This window comes from Aquarana catesbeiana, linkage group LG05, assembly GCF_042186555.1.
Source record: "Aquarana catesbeiana isolate 2022-GZ linkage group LG05, ASM4218655v1, whole genome shotgun sequence".
Taxonomy (NCBI): domain Eukaryota; kingdom Metazoa; phylum Chordata; class Amphibia; order Anura; family Ranidae; genus Aquarana; species Aquarana catesbeiana.
This window is the reverse complement of record NC_133328.1, coordinates 119,209,905-119,226,372: the sequence shown is the minus strand read 5'-3', so window position 1 is coordinate 119,226,372 and position 16,468 is coordinate 119,209,905. Positions and strand designations below refer to the sequence as shown.

Below are 16,468 nucleotides of genomic sequence, written 5' to 3'. Positions count from 1 at the left end.
AAGTAATTCTCTCACTGATTATCACTACTATTAATGTACAAATAATGCGAACAAAATGTAATTTTTTTTATGCAATTAGAATGGTTTTTCCAATATAGCTGAAAAGTCAATACATTTCTATTTTCTGTATAAAAAAATGTTCTGTGTTGGTGATGGAAAAAGTGAAATTTCATACCATTTTAAGGAAAATTTGCTTTTACACTTTAAAAGTTACAGCAATGGCTTCAAAATAATACAATTTATTGCTGTCATTACTGCTACTGAAAATATAAATCAACCAGCTGTTAGAAGCATCACTTAATAGCAGTGCAGTCACCTTCATAAATGGTGTCAGGAAACTGAAATGTTTGCTGGGGAATTACAAACTGCATCTGGCTGACTGCCTGAATTATTTAGCAGAGATGTAGGATTGCAACTATATCAAACAATGGGGATCAGGGTCTCTGCCCACTGCCATCCCTTTACTGACTTGAGATCTAAAATTGCATTGCAGCTTGGCACCAACCAACCTAAGAAAGACAGAGAAGGGCGGAAGAGGAACATTGAACCTAAACCTTCCTGCTACAGTAACATCTGCTATGCTTCATCCCCGACTCATTTCACAGCCACAAGCCTTCTCTGTAAATTTCAGCATGTCCTCATCCTTGATGTAGTAATAACATTTATCCAAGTCAGTTTTGCAAGCAACAGGCAAATGCTATATACAAGTCCACCACATACATTTCTGTTTCCTGGCAAAGTTTACAAGCTGCAAGTTGACTGTCTCACTACTACTATATGCCTCTTGCTTCCAGTTACCAAAAAAAGTTTTAGATTGTGTTACTCAGTCATCAAGCAGTCATCGTTTTAGTATGGAAGCAGAGGACTTCCCTTTAAATGCAATAGTACATCAATTTTTCCCCATCACAGGATAATGGTGGAGAAAATCGTACTGAGTTTTGATACACAATAATGAAAAATGAACATGGCATGAATTTACAAAGACTAGCTTGCATTCATTTGTTTCCATTAGAACTCCTAAAAACAAGAATCAATATGAAAGGGAACATACTGTAAAATTTGAAAAATAGTGCGACAGTGGTTCATATACTGTGTTCACTAACAAACCATGCCACTAGAGGGCATGTAGACTGTTCACTCAGCACATTACAGCACAGACTAAAACCAGCACCCTCTTGTGTCAGTCAGGGGTAAATGCTGCATAAGAAAAAGCAAGCTGAATAAGCACTATGACTGTACTGACTACTGGAACAAGTAGAACTAAGGTTTTGTGCTAAAAATGCCTCGATCTTTCAAAAAGGATAGAGACACACTTTCAGTTTGGATCCTTGAGCTGTTGCTTTCTTTGCAGCCTGTACAAAAGAGAGAAAAAAAAAAAGGAAGTTTTTTTATTTAAAGAAATTAGCATGTTTCCTTCACTACATCCTGCAGGTTCCAGTTTCTGCATCTGCTGTGCTAAGAAAAAAATCTGAGCCTAGAAGCAACTAAAGGGTGCACTGGGCAAGACAAGGGATGGATTCTGCATTAGACTGCATGGCTACGCATCTCCTTTCCTGCTCAAGGCCTTCTCTAGTAGCTGCTGGGAATAGCTTCTTCCTTTGTGACAGAGCAAGATATATGGCCAACATTTATGTCTTACAGGCTGCAGTAGGGGGAACACAATCCAGTCTTTAAAAATGCTAGACTCTCTTATCCGGCATGGATCTACCCAAATTCTTTTAAAGCTTGGACAACATCAGGCATTCAGACACTAAATGACTTCATAGCATCTAAATCATTCCTTTCATTCCCATCGCTTAGAGAAAAATATGATCTACCAAACTCTGAGATATTTAGATATCTCCAAATCAAAAATTTCTATACACCATTCCTAAAGGGGGATACACCATTATCCCAATTATCCATTTTTGAATCAATCTGTACAAAAGATCTATTTGCTAAAGGTACAATTTCATCACTTTATAATCAATTATATGGAGTAGCAAATCTTAATAGACCCTCTTACGTTCAGAGGTGGGAGGAGGACCTGGGACGAACTTTAGAAGACACGGACTGGTCTAATATATGGCTCACATCTAAGTCATCTTCACCCAACATCTTAGCACTGGAGACAAATTATAAAGTCCTAACTCGCTGGTACCTTGTACCCGCTACAGTGGCAAAATATTCACCTAATACCTCAACTCTTTTTTTTCGAGGATGCCCAGAAATAGGCACATATTTACACATATGGTGGACGTGCCCAGTAATCCAAACCTTCTGGAAGGAAGTCTTCGTGATTGCATCTAAAATATTTAAAAAAATAATACAACCAGATCCATATTTAACTTTACTTAATCTAAAACCGGAATGGTTAACACTCTCTCAATTCAAACTTATGATCCAACTAATAACGTTTGCAAAACAAACAGTGGCCAAGGCATGGAAATCTCCTACATTGGTACTAGCAGAAACAATTCACAGAATGAATAATACAATGTCCCATGCTAAGATGGTAGCCATCGATCAAAATCAAATTCCAAAATTTGAAAAACTTTGGCATCCTTGGATAAAACAACAGTTCCTGTCAAACTTTAATGACTCTGTCCTGTTGCCATGGTAACAGATTAAATGACTTACAGAGACACCCATTCTAAGGCTTCAAAGAGAACTAAAAAGAATAATAAACTGACGAGCGGGACAACCTTGTGGACCATACCTCTACCTTTCAACCCTTTTTCTTCTTTCTCTTTCCTTTTCTCCACCTTACGATTAAAGCTCATTATCAGAATTTATTTGACCTATATACACTCTACTTGTAAACAATATGTATAGTAGGTATAAATCATTTAAATACCTACAAAAGTAACTAAGGAAATGATATATATCTTTAATTTAGGTTTACGTGAACCCAATGTTTAATATTTGAAATTTCATGATATTTACCTATATAAACCCTACTGTAAAACAATGAGCTTACTTTATAGATCCTTGTAAACTTACTTTATGTATCTTTATGACATTGTATACTCAATAAACTTCTTTTGACAAGGAAAAATGCTAGACTCTCATTTCTTTTTTCACACAGGCTCTCTTTGGTGCATACTGCTCTAATACTTGCACAAAGAATTAAAGGGGTTGTAAACCCTTGTGTTTTTTCACCTTAATGCATCCTATGGCAGTCACTGGCCCCCCAGCCCCCTGTTTTACTTACCTGAGCCCCTTCAGCTCTTCGGTGGTCCCGACTCTTGATTGGATTGATAGCAGCGCAGCCATTGGCTCCCGTTGCTGTCAATCAAATCCAATGACGCAGGGGGCGGGGCCGAGTACGGCATTCGTGTCTGTTGATGCAAATTCTGGATTCGGGAGTGCGCCCGCAAGGTAACCGCCCCGGGAGAGCACTTCTCCTAGGGGGTTATCTGATGCGAGGAGGAGCCATGAGAGCCGCCGGGGGACAACAGAAGAGGATGTTTGGGGCCACTCTGTGCAAAACGAGCTGCACAGTGGAGGAAAGTATGACATGTTTGTTACTAAAAAAAAAAAAAGATCGTTTACAATCACTTTAAGGTGATACTAAGAAACATGTTATACTTACCTGCTCTGTGCAATGGATTCGCACAGAGCAGCCCACATCCTCCTCTTCTTGAGTCCCTCGCCAGTGCTCCTGGCCCCTCACTCCTGCCCCCACAGCAAGCAGCTTGCTATGCGGGCACCCTAGCTGAGCCACAGCTCCCTGTGTCCATTCAGACAGGGAGCCGTGGCTCGGCCCCCGCCCCCCTCTTTCCCGATTGACTTTTATTGCTGTGTCTTGGCCAATCATGAGGGAGAATTCCGGCACTCGTGCACATCACTGGACAGAGATGGGGCTCAGGTAAGTCTTAGGGGGGCTGCTACACATCTTCTGCCTTTACAACCACTTTAAGAGCAAAGTGATGCCCCACCCATGATCCGTATATTGTCCCTCATAATTTGCCCAGTGAGTGTATTTACAAGTATGGGAATATAGTCATGGCTGTCCACACTCAGCGATTACCTGCAGTAATGCTGATGGACGCGCAAAAAGTGCATCCAGCAGCGATCACCGCCAGTAATCGCTGGTTGTGCAGAGAGCCACAAATATCTGCAGCTGCTAGCAACCTGTCAATAAAGTGAACAGCTATTTGTGGCTCTCTGCACAACCAGCAATTATCAGGCGTGATCACTGATGGACGCACTTTGTGTGCGTCCATCTGTGATCATCGCAGGTAATCACTGTGTGGACAGCCATGAATACCTGCAGCTGCTGTTGACCTGTCATGGTGAACAGGGTCAGCGACCGCCCAGAGCTGCAGTAGGAATCAGAAGATTCCTGTCGCTACAATTTGCACTGGCCTAAATTGCCGTTGTGAGTGTAGCCTTAGTACAACCAGCCATATGTTGGTGAATCTCTTACAGAAGATATGCTCATTTGGACAGCCCTACTGGGACTTATCCAAGATGCAGGTGATATTCCAATGTGGTACATATACAGTATAAAAATTAATAACTTACTCACCCCCAAACAGGTGCAGACGCTTTCCAGCAGGGTGAAAAATCTAAGGAATAACCAGCACTGCCTAGCCTCCCTGATGCTTTTTATCACACTGGAGTTAAAGCTTACACAGATCAGTTATTACAAGCAATATGTGGATCTGCTACAACATTTAGGCTTTAAAGCCAAATTCCGCTTTTATGTTTTACACAAATATACTTTCCCCAGGGCTCTTTGGGCAGGTTACATTTGGGGTAGTACTTCTACAGCAACAGTGTGCAGTCCTTGCTTCTGGATTAAGCAGTGATCAAGAAATTATGCATGAGCACTATTTAGTGCAGTATTAGGCCTCATGCACACATGGTATTAATGCTGCTTTTAGAGGCATTTTTTTTCGGTCTCTAAATGCCCCTCTATATTAGCCCTATGCATCCATGCACAAACAGGCATTTATGGGTGCCTAAAAAGAACGGACTTTAGAGGCAGGAAAAAAAAAAAAAAAAGCCTGACGTGCGTAAACGCACTTTGGTGCTTGGATGTTCATTCATTCCAAAAGCCAGAATTAATATTCTGCCCAATGGAAATAATGCCCAAGTTCTTGATGCACCTAAATGCATTTGCCAATTGTGGCTTCAGGCATGTTTTTATTCCTTCTTTTTCTTCCCTGGAGCATAGGCAGCCAAGAAAAGAGAAGAAACGTCCCATGTTCATGGGACCCAACTCCGAGCCCAGGTTATTGTGATGACGCACGAGGAGGTTTGTACATTATAGCTGAGGATCAGACAGTTTTTGAATGGCTCTAAATGTTATTTGAATTCAAATGCATCTTGTGGGGGAAAAAGAAAAAAAAGGGAACAGCTCTGGACTGCCAGTATTGAAAAAGCTTTTTTTTTTTTTAATTTTTCCTTTTGCGGAGCTATTTATTTTTATTTCTACTTGGGAATTTGCCTTTAATGGAAACCTACCGCTTTGCCATACAATGCCAGCTCCTGCAGTTGCGTCTATTTTCCTTTCACCAATTATCCCACTTCTGTTTCCCCCAATGAATGGAAGTCTCAAAACCAGTAGCTTGCACAAGGCTTCTTCCCTAGCCAAGAAACAAGAAAACAAAACAGAAGGCAGGTAATAAGTAGGGGCAGAATTATTCAAGAGAACCCCCTTTAAAGCTCAACTAAAAAAAATTCCACTAACTTTCTGTCCAGGTGATGTTGTCAGACTGTATATAAAGTAAGAAAACACCAGCTCTCACTATAAACAGTTCAACTTTCAAAATGCTGACCAATTTTTATCTGTGAATCATCCCATTACCACTTTTGCCTTTAAGATTTACCAGCTAATGCTGCCAATGCCAATCTTTGCCAGCACCCACAGGTGGAACAGGTTTAAAAGGCATTACTTTGATATTAGAGACCGCTACAGGCAGCTTCAGAAGATACAGAATATTTCCACTAAATCCTCCACTGTTCTCATCAGAGCAGAAGGTAAATATAGACTGCAGTCAGGCAACACAGATATGACTGAATATGGAAACTGGGGGGAAAACAGTCTTTCAGAGTAGAATTTTATTACCACTGAACTAGAAATGTAGTTTTGGCAGAGGGTATGGAAAGGTATACAAAGCAAATTGTTCAATGTCTGTTTTTACTGCTTTATTCAATTTAAAATAAATCAGTACTTAACCACTTGCCACCCAGGCCAATTCTGTCATTTCTCTCCTACATGTAAAAATCATCATTTTTTTAGCTAGAAAATGACATAGAACCCCCAAAACATTATATATGCTTTTTAGCAAAGACCCTAGAGAATGCAATGGCGGTTGTTGCAACTTTTTATCTTGCACGGTATTTGCGTGGCAATTTTTCGAATGTGTTTTTTTGGGGGGGGGGAAAAAACAGTTTTGTGCTTTAAAAAAAACAAAACAGTAAAGCTAGCCCAATATTTTTGCATATTGTGAAAGATGAAGTTATGCTGAGTAAATACATACCTAACATGTCACGCTTCAAAATTGCACACACTCGTGGAATGGCGCCAAAGTTCGGTACTTAAAAATCCCCATAAGCGACGCTTGAAATTTTTTTACTGGTTACATGTTTTGAATTACAGAGGAGGTCTAGGGACAAAATGATTGCTCTCGCTCCAACGTTCGCGTCGATACCTCACATGTATGGTTTGAACACAGTTTTCATATGTGGGCGGGACTTACGTATGCGTTCGCTTCTGCGTGCGAGCACACAGGGACGCTTTAAAAAATTTTTTTTTTTTTTATTGTTAATTTTACTTTTTTTTTTTTGTTTGACACTTTTTTGAAAGAAAAAAAAAAAATTTTGATTACTTTTATTCCTAATACAAGGAATGTAAATAGCCCTTGTAATAGGAATAGGACATGACAGGTCCTCTTTACAGTGAGATATGGGGTCAATAAGACCCCACATCTCACCACTAGGCTGGGAAGCCTGCAATAATAATAAAAAAAAAAAAATAAACAGATCACGGCTTTCCAGCCGAGGCAGCGCCGCTTTTTTGAAAGCAGAGGCCGGGCGTGACGTCATAACATTGCGCCGGGCCTCCGACGATCATAGAGACTCCGGTGACCATCTGGTCCGCCGGAAATCTCTATGATCAACATCCGGGGCCGGCGGGTCCGGTCTCCGACTCACCGATCATAGCGGAGAGTTGGTAGAAGCACCGGAGGGTGGCGGGAGGGGGGGTGTCCCCTCTCGCCTCCCGTAAGAACGATCAAGCGGTGGAACCGCTGCTATAAGCATTCTTATGGTGTAGGGAATCGCCGGCTGAAAACGGCAATATCTGAGTGATGTCTGTAGCTACAGGCATCATTCATATTTCCCTGCTCAAAGTCCATCACATCATATGCCGGGGGGGGGGGGCGGCGGCAACAGGTTAAAGAGGAGGTCAAGCACCCCCACCAGATATGGAACTTACCTGTCTAGGGAGCCCGCAATGTTGGCATCCCAGCTGATCTTCAGCCAGGCTGTCGGGTGCGGCCGCCGCCATTCCTGGTAATGGAACCCGGCAGCGGAGCCTTCCAGCTTCACAGCCCTTCCCTACTGAGCATGCGCGAAGCGCGCTGAGCTTTCTGATTGGTCTGGTGGCGGAGGAAGGAGGAGGGGGCCGAACTGTCGAAAACAGGTACCCCTCCCCGAAAGGTGCCAAATGTGGGACTGGAGGGGGGAGGAGACGGATAAGCGGAAGTTCCACTTTTGAGTAGAACTCCGCTTTAAAGTGGAAGTCCAACCTATTCCTAACTAAGCTTAATCTGTTCCCACCCCACTTCTAAACCCTATTCTATCTACTCTGTGAAAGGAAGATGTGTATACTAATCTTTTCTGAGAGTGATCCGGTGAGGTCACATAATCATCTGTCCTCAGCGACTTCAGTGTTAAGGAGGGACAGCCAACAACGGATGCCCCATGGTAAGCTTATGGGTGACATCACAGCCCCGGCACTGCAGTCATAGTTAACGCTTTCTCCTCTTCACTGAAGCCATCGCTGCAGAGGTCATGTGACTGGACCAGAGATCACTCTCAGAATAGTTACGTATACACATATTCCTTTCACAAGGTAGATAAAGAAGGGTTTAGAGGGGGTGGTGGGAGCAGATTTAAAGTGGTTGTAAAGGATTCTATGTATAAAAATAAAAAACTTTCCGTGTATTGCTCCCCCCCCACAGCCCCCCCAATACCCACCTGAGCCTCCTCTCCATCCAGCGATGTGCACAAGAGCCTCGGCAGTCCCGGGACTTCCTCTCCTCACTGGCTGAGACAGGGACTGTGAATCACAGCCAGTAAGTCAATGAGGAGAAAGCGGGGCAGGGTCAATGTCTGTCTTATGGATGCATAGAGCACGTCTTGGGAGCGAGCACGCACTAGTGCCCCCATAGCAAGCAGCTTGCTATTGGGGGCACTGGACAAGGGGGAGGAGCCAGCAGCGTCTCAGGGGAACCTGAGAAGAAGAGGATCGGGTGATTCTTTCACACTGAGGCGCTTTAGGGCTAAAAATAGCGCCTGTAAAGCGCCTCCCCTGTCACTCCAGTGTGAAAGCCCGAGTACTTTCACACTGGAGCGGTGCACTTGCGGGACGTTAAAAAAAAGTATACACCGCTCCTAAAATGCCCCTGCCCATTGAAATGAATGGACACTGCTGCCGAAGCGCCTGCAAAGCGCTTTGGCAGCAGCGCTTTGCGGGCGCTATTAACCCCTTCTTCAGCCGCTAGCAGGGGTTAAAAGCGCCCTGCTAGCGGCCAAAAATCGCTGCTAAAATGACGGTAAAGCGCCGCTAAAACTAGCGGCGCTTTACCCCTGACGCTCTCACCGCCCCAGTGTGAAAGTACCCTAAAGGTTCGTTAAAAAAAAAAAAAAAATGTGCATCTATTTATATAACTACATCAAACATGTTATATTTACCTGCTCTGTGCAATGGTTCACATATCACGTGCAATAGAATGCCGCTTGCTATGGGGGGCTTAGCGCTGGATCGAGATAGGACTAAGGCAGGTATAAGGCCCCTTTCACATGGGGCGGATCCGCTGGATGGACTCCGCTAGCTCAGTGAGAGATCACTCCGTTGATCCCCGCTGAGCAGGCGGATCACAGGTCAGTCTCTGCTCACTGTGCAGGGAGGGACCTGACAGAGCCCCGCTGTTCCCTATGGGGAGATCAGATGAAAACAGACAGCCTGTCCGTTTTTACCCGATCCCCTGGATGGACTGCGAACGTATCACCAACTGTCTAATTGGATGGCAGGCTGGTGTCAGTGGACACATCTTCGCTGACATCCGCCTTCCCATAGAAGTCAATGGGTGGCCCGCTCCGACCCACCTGAAAAATGGACAGGACGACCTGAGCAGCCCGATCGTGTGAAAGGGGCCTAAGAGGGGTGATGCTACCACTGGGACATTTTTTTATCCTATTGCAGGGAATGCATTAAGGTAAGCCTTTTCTGGCACTTTTTTTATTTACAAGTTTAAATCAGTATTTTCAGCTAGAAAGTTACTTATAACCCCCAAACATTATATATATATATATATATATATATATATATATATATATATATATATATATATATATATATATATATATATATATATTTTAGCAGACACCTTAGGTAATAAAATGGTGATCGTTAATTTTTTATGTCGCAAGGTATTTGCACAGCACTTCTTCAAATGCAAGATCAGTGTGATCAAATGCTTTTCATTTTTGAAAATGGTTCCGTTTACTTCTGAGGAAACCGGAAGCGAGGTAAAGCTTTAGGGTTTCTACATCATAGAGGTGATCATAGCCGTTTCGGACTTTGTTTGCCTCTATGATCAGTTTGCAGGAGCGCCGGCTATTTGATCGGGTGTTCCAGTGGGACAGGAAAGCCCGATGAAGCCGGTGTCCTTCAGCTGCTTGTAATTGATTGGGCTGCATCATGCGCACCTCATTCAAAGTCCCAACCTCCCCCCCCCCTTTTTTCAGCTGCTTGTAAAAAGCAATCCAGCGGCTAGTTAGCTGCTAGGATTGCTTTTACAAGAGAGACAATTGTCGGCCCCAAAACACAATATTGGGATGATCAAGTACCAGGCATCATCCCGGTGTAAAAACTTGAAGTCTTGTGACATACTGTAAAGAGAAGATGGGTAGGGGTGAGTGGCGCTACCTATGCCGGGGTACCTGTTTGGAATTAATACGTGCTAGTGTGTACAGAGTGGTAAAAACCACTCAACAAGAATTTTTTAAATGTGTATAACAACCTATTTAAAAATAATAAACCGTGCTGATGTGTACAAACCAATGAAAATCACTCATATATAAACCTTCAGAGTGTAGCTAAACCATCCAAATTTAAATAGAAACCCCCACCTATTGCATACAGAGGGATCTTAATAGTAGAAATCCCCCTGTTTACAGACTGAAGACTCGTTTGGCAGTATGGTATCGATACAGGATGGCTTAAACCACTGACGGGCAAATCATATCTGGAGCGGAAGCACCTGGGGACAGCTTTTCTGGAACCTAAGACGCCATTCCACTGCCTGGTACTACATGCCTATTACCCCTGCAGGGGTGCAAGGAGCTGGTGAGTGGGGACCCTTGAGGGGGAGCACCACAAGTCACTGGATACCAGCTGTTGTCACAATACACAAATATTTTGTTTATGCTGGAACTTTATTTTTACAGACTCTTAAAGTTTATTTTTTACTTTTGGTTTCACACCATACGATGATCTGAGTCTAAGATTTATATCCCATATTCGTTCAATTTGAGTATGGATGAGACTGTGGTCTAACATGGACTCTGGATCTATGTGATATATTTGATATATTTGATTTACTTGGTGGACACTGTTTGCACGTATTTATCTATATTATTTTTATTGGTATTTGCAGATTGTTCACTACACTGTTCTTATACCACTTGCTGGGGGGATTTCTACTATTAAGATCCCTCTGTATGCAATAGGTGGGGGTTTCTATTTAAATTTGGATGGTTTAGCTACACTCTGAAGGTTTATATATGAGTGATTTTCATTGGTTTGTACACATCAGCACGGTTTATTAATTTTAAATAGGTTGTTATACACATTTAAAAAATTCTTGTTGAGTGGTTTTTACCACTCTGTACACACTAGCACGTATTAATTCCAAACAGGTACCCCGGCATAGGTAGCGCCACTCACCCCTACCCATCTTCTCTTTACTAATCTATCTCTCCCCTTTGGGGGTGCGTTTAAGGGGAGGCTGCAGACCGTAGCCCGTGAGCGCGGAAACCCTCCTTTATTTACTTGTGACATACTGGTAACATCCCTGGTCGGCAAGTGGTAAACTGAAAGGGTTGTTTTACAAGGTGATCCTTTACAATCACTTGAAGTACTGGCTGTGTATGGTCCTGTTCTGTAAGGTAGACCTATCAATTTTAAAGTGGTTGTAAACCCTTATAGACCACTTTGACCTACAGGTAAGCCTAGATTAAGGCTTACCTGTAGGTCCCAGAAATATCTCCTAAACCTACACAGTTTAGGAGATATTTGCAAAAAGACAGGCACCCGTAGCCAGCGGCATGCCGCTGCTAATGGCAACATGCCGTTAGTGGCGGCTCCAGTGCGCATGCGCGGGAGTGACGTCATCACAGTGCCGGAGCCACGATACCCGGAAAGAAAATGAACGCTCCATAGCAGAGGGGACAGCGGTGACATCGCAGGCTCCTGTGTCAGGTAAGTGACACATAATGGGCTACTATGCGATGCATAGTAGCCCATTATGCTTTACCTTTGCAGGGAAACAAAGAGGAAGTAAACTCATCAGGGTTTACTTCCTCTTTAATCATATGAGAAACGTATAGATAAGGCTTAGAATATGAATTTAAATTATTAATTTCTAGAATTGCACAAGCTTACTTGTTTTTTTTGAATTTTTACTTTTTGTCTATATAGAGGACACATGGGGCTGAGAGGGCGTTTAAAGTGCAATTACTGCTGCTGTGTCAATGACCCAAAACTTAGCCCTGGTTCACACCAGAGTGACTTGTCATGTGACTTGACAGTTTAAAGTCGCATGGCAAGTCGCACCCCATTTGTGGCAATGGAACTGTTCAAATTGCTGCTACTCAAAAAAAGGCTCCTGCGTTATTTGTGTGTGATTTCAGTGCGACTTGCCTTGACATGTGACAAATGAAGTTGCAGATATCAGCAAGCTGCACATGAAATTGCGCTGCTTTAAAGTTACGCAACTTCAAAACCGCACTGGCGTGAACCAGGGCTGATACTGAGCATACGCTGTCTTCGAGCTCTTAACCCCTTAGAGCCAGAGTCAGCCGGCTCTTTAAGGGCTTAAGGTCACGTGACCTCCGCGATTGGCTGTCACATAATCAGAAAGCTTCCGCAAGCAGCGAACGGTGAGCCTTCAGTTAGCTGCCGGTAACACGTAGGGTGTGCTCTCTTGGCACAGCGCTATCGCCACTATCGCACACAAATATGCAGCCGCTCGGCGGCAAGGCCTGGCTGCCAAGATGCCCCATATTTGCGTGCACTCAGCGCCTAGGGGTTAAGTAACCATTATAACATCCTAACAGGATGTTTCCAACTTACAAGCCGACCTCAATGCACTGTTTAATTGGGAAACTATGTGACAAATGAGGTTTAATGTTGATAAATGTAAAGTTATGCACTTGGGGGCTAAGAATATGCATTCATAATTACTAGGGGGGAATCAATGGTAGAGAAGGATCTGGGGGTTTTTGGTAGATCATAATCTATATCACAAAAGGAATAAAACTGCTGCTATAAGTGCTTATAAGGCTGCAGCGTTTGCCCAGAGACTCTTAAAGACTTTGCTCCTGTCAGAAAAAAAGGAACTGAAAAAAAAAAAAAAAATAATAATAAAGAAGCACCTAGAGCCGTATTTTGCATTTTAGGAGCATCAAACATTTGGGCGTTCGTTCATTTCAATGGCAAAATAGTAATTTATTCTAGCCACTGGATTGAATGCTCAATCTCTAAATGCACCTAGCGTTTGGACGCATTTACATACGTGTTTTCTTTTTTTCTGATCAAAAGCTCCTCTCTTGGACGTGCAAATGGTGTCCCCATCCCCCCCAGCCCCCCCCCCCCCCGAGCTTTAAAAGCCTATGGGTGCACAGACAAATAAGCTAACATAAAAGGGAGTTTAGAGGCAGGAGAAAAAAAAAAAAACAACCCACAGACTGCCCTTGAAGTGGCATTGTTTACAGACGGTGTACAAGAGGTCTTTAGTGTTACCTGGAGCTTGGCTTTGTTAGTGTATGTAAATCTGCTAGTACATCTAAAGCAGGGTATAAACAGGAGGTTTGTTTTTGTTTTTTTCTCATTCAACCAGTGGACCGAATGCAAAAACTCACAGATCTCTGCATCCACACAAGTGGTGTGGATGCAGGGATCTCCCCACTGCACTATTGTATTCTGATAGCGGAGACTCCCTCCCCCTGTCAGAATACACAGATCAGTACTGCAGCCATTGACTGCATGTGCTGATGAAATGCTGGCTCTCCAGGAGGACGGCTCGATAGAAAACGGTCTAATGACCAGCTTCTGTTGAGCAGAAAGGATTACACATGTACTGGACGAAATTCAATATGTGTATACCCAACTTAGCACCACCCTTCCCCCAGACTAACAAATTCTGCTGTCCAAAGGAGTCTCTGTTGCTCCTTCAACAAGAGTGGAGACACTAATACAGGAGGTGTGTTACTTACCAGATCACCAGGGGAAAATATAGGGATAAAGCCACATCTAAGGATTAGTAAGCTGCAATATATTACGATTTTGATTTGGGGTTTAATACCGCTTTGGGCTATCATGTCTATCAATTCTCAGTGATCACATCAAAACTTTATGGATTGGCCTGGCTGTGAATTTTTCAAGGCCATTTACACTTGTGCATTTTGACAATGCACTCTAAAACCCTGCAATGCCGTGTCATTCACTGTGAATGGCAGCCAAGCACACTACTCTACAGTAGAGTACCATGTGTTGTAATGTACTGCATGGGTCATGTGTGTTTGTTCATCTGTTTTGGTGCCCTGGCAGCTCATTTGCATAATGTGGTGTTAACACGTCACTAAAAGCAGAACTACATCTGAGCACCACAAATCAAAGATGGCATTTAATTCATTTTTAATATTCAAAGCAAACTCCTTCATCCATCTATGTCTTATTTTGCTGAGAAATCACTTTGAAACAACATTTTTGGCCATCTCAAGTAAGGGCAGGTGATTTTAGCATTTACTTCCTGGAATAGATCTGCCCTTAGCTCAGGCATGCAGGCAGAAAGGTGTGCTTTGCTGAGAAAACCCCTCCTGAAGACTCCTGGGATGTATGACATAAGTCTAGGCCTGGAAATCAGGAAGTAAAGTAATACTAGTCTCTTTTTTTTCTTAAAAAAAAAAAAATAATAATCTTATACTAAGGGTACTTTCACACTGGGGCATTGGCGCTTTACCGTCGCTTTTCAGCCGCTAGCGGGTAGCTTTTAACCCCCGCTAGCAGCCGAAAAAGGGTTAAATGGGCCCGCAAAGCGCCTTACCTGCTCTGTGCAATGGTTTTGAATAGAGCAGCCCAGATCCTCCTCTTCTCGGGTCCCTCTTCGACACTCCTAGCCCCTCCCGCCTGTTGAGTGCCCCCACAGCAGGCAGCTTGCTATAAGGGGCACCTGAGCCGTGCCGCAGCTCTGTGTGTTCATTCAGACATGGAGCCGCAATTCAGCCCCACCCTCTCTCCTGATTAGCTAACTCACTTTGATTGACAGCAGTGGGAGCCAATGGCGCCGCTGCTGTGTCTCAGCCAATCAGGAGGGAGAGTGCCAGACGGCCGAGGCTCTCATGCACATCACTGGATAGAGATGGGCTCAGGGGGGCTGCTGCACGCAGGTTTTTTTATACTAATGCATAGAATGCATTGTTAAAAAACCTGGGGGCATGGCCTGAACATGGCTAGATAGAGACGTGTTTTGCCTGAGCTCCTGACCGTCTCCCGAATACCCCAACTTTTCCAGCTAGATCCAGCACAGTAAGTACTCCTCAAAGAAGAGAACAACTAAAAGAAACAACAAGCCTCCAAAACCTTTAACTCTGGCTCCACCACCGAGTGAAATCAGGCGGCTGTTCCAACTCTCACAATTGAACTCTCCGGAGCTTAAAATGGCGGACACACGTGCAAGCATCGTAGGGAGCCAGGCATCCAATGACTTACCTCATGCGGAACCCCGGAACTCCGACCCATTCCTGGATACCCCACCAGACTTCCACGCAGATCTCGAATCTGGGGGTCCATCGCAGCCCTCACATCTCCTCTCCAGGGTGGATACAGAGCTATGCGCCCTGATCCAAGCGCTACCCACCAAGGCCGACATTGTGGCCTTGATCGGCACTGTGAAGGCGGCACACAGGAAGGAGCTGAAAGAAGTGAAGGAGGAGAAAGGCCTCTCAACCTGACTTACGAAGGGGAAGCTTCCCTGTCTGTTTTAGATCATCAGGTCACTGCGCTAGAGGAGCTGTAGGAGACACATATGGAGGCCCTGATAGACCAACAGCTGCACCTCGAGGACATGGAGGACCGGAGCCGTAGGAACAATCTGCGGCTCCAAGGCCTACCGGAGGCTACGGTAGCCGAGGACCATGCCTGACACAGCACTTGCCATCTTCTGCAGCGTCGAGGGTGTGGAACTCCCAAACCGGGTAACACTAGATCGCATCCACAGGGCGCTGGGTCCTAGACCGGCGGATCCAGTGAGACCCCGCGATGTCATCTGCAGGATACACCACTATACTCACAAGGAGCACATCATCCGGCAGGCATGGGAGGCGGGAATTCTGGAATTCGACAGAGTCCCCATTAAAATTCTGCCAGATCTCTCCCGCGCCACAATACACTGCCGAGCCGTGCTCAAGCCACTATTAGACCTCGCCAGATGCCAAGATGCCACCTACCGCTGGGGATATCCGCTGTCTGTGACCTTTCGGAGATTTCAGAAATCATTCACCCTCCGAGATCCAGCATCCCTACCGGCCCTTTTTGAGTTCCTGGATACGGAACCAATCGAGGTCCCTAACTGGTTGACCTTTTTACCACACTTCCCAGCCGCCCATACCAGCCGGCACAGAGGAGAGGGGACTTCCAGCCCAGGCAGCAGAGAGGCCGACGCCGACCCAGAGCAGAAACTCCAGATGCGGCATAAGAATCATGATACCTCCAGGCCGCGAGTACTCCCCCCTTGCTGCCCTTGCTTTAAATAGTTTTTTCCAAGAGTTCTGCCTGACCCCACTACCCCCCCAAACACCTGGCTCACCCGGCAAGGGACGCTGCCCAGACCTGCCAGTAGCTCCTTGACAGGAGACGATGAGACACTGTTCACATCCACCCAGAGATGCCCCCCTTCCCCCACAAATGCACAACTAGTGATTGGAGGTTGAGAGACAACCTAAGCCTACATACCAGAGAGAGATCCCC

General features: G+C 44.5%; 1 protein-coding gene across 8 annotated transcripts in view; it reads right to left on the bottom strand.

Moving 5' to 3' along the window:
- Positions 1–16,468, bottom strand: part of PALS2 (protein associated with LIN7 2, MAGUK p55 family member) — a 387,134-nt gene that overhangs the window by 355,775 nt on the left and 14,891 nt on the right. Inside the window, exon 2 of one of the 8 annotated variants that reach the window (XM_073630112.1) lies at positions 5,455–5,576. The exons of the other annotated variants lie outside the window; for them this stretch is intronic. The gene's annotated coding sequence lies outside the window, so the exon portion shown is untranslated. The remainder of the gene's footprint in view (positions 1–5,454; positions 5,577–16,468) is intronic. 8 annotated transcript variants of the gene reach the window in all.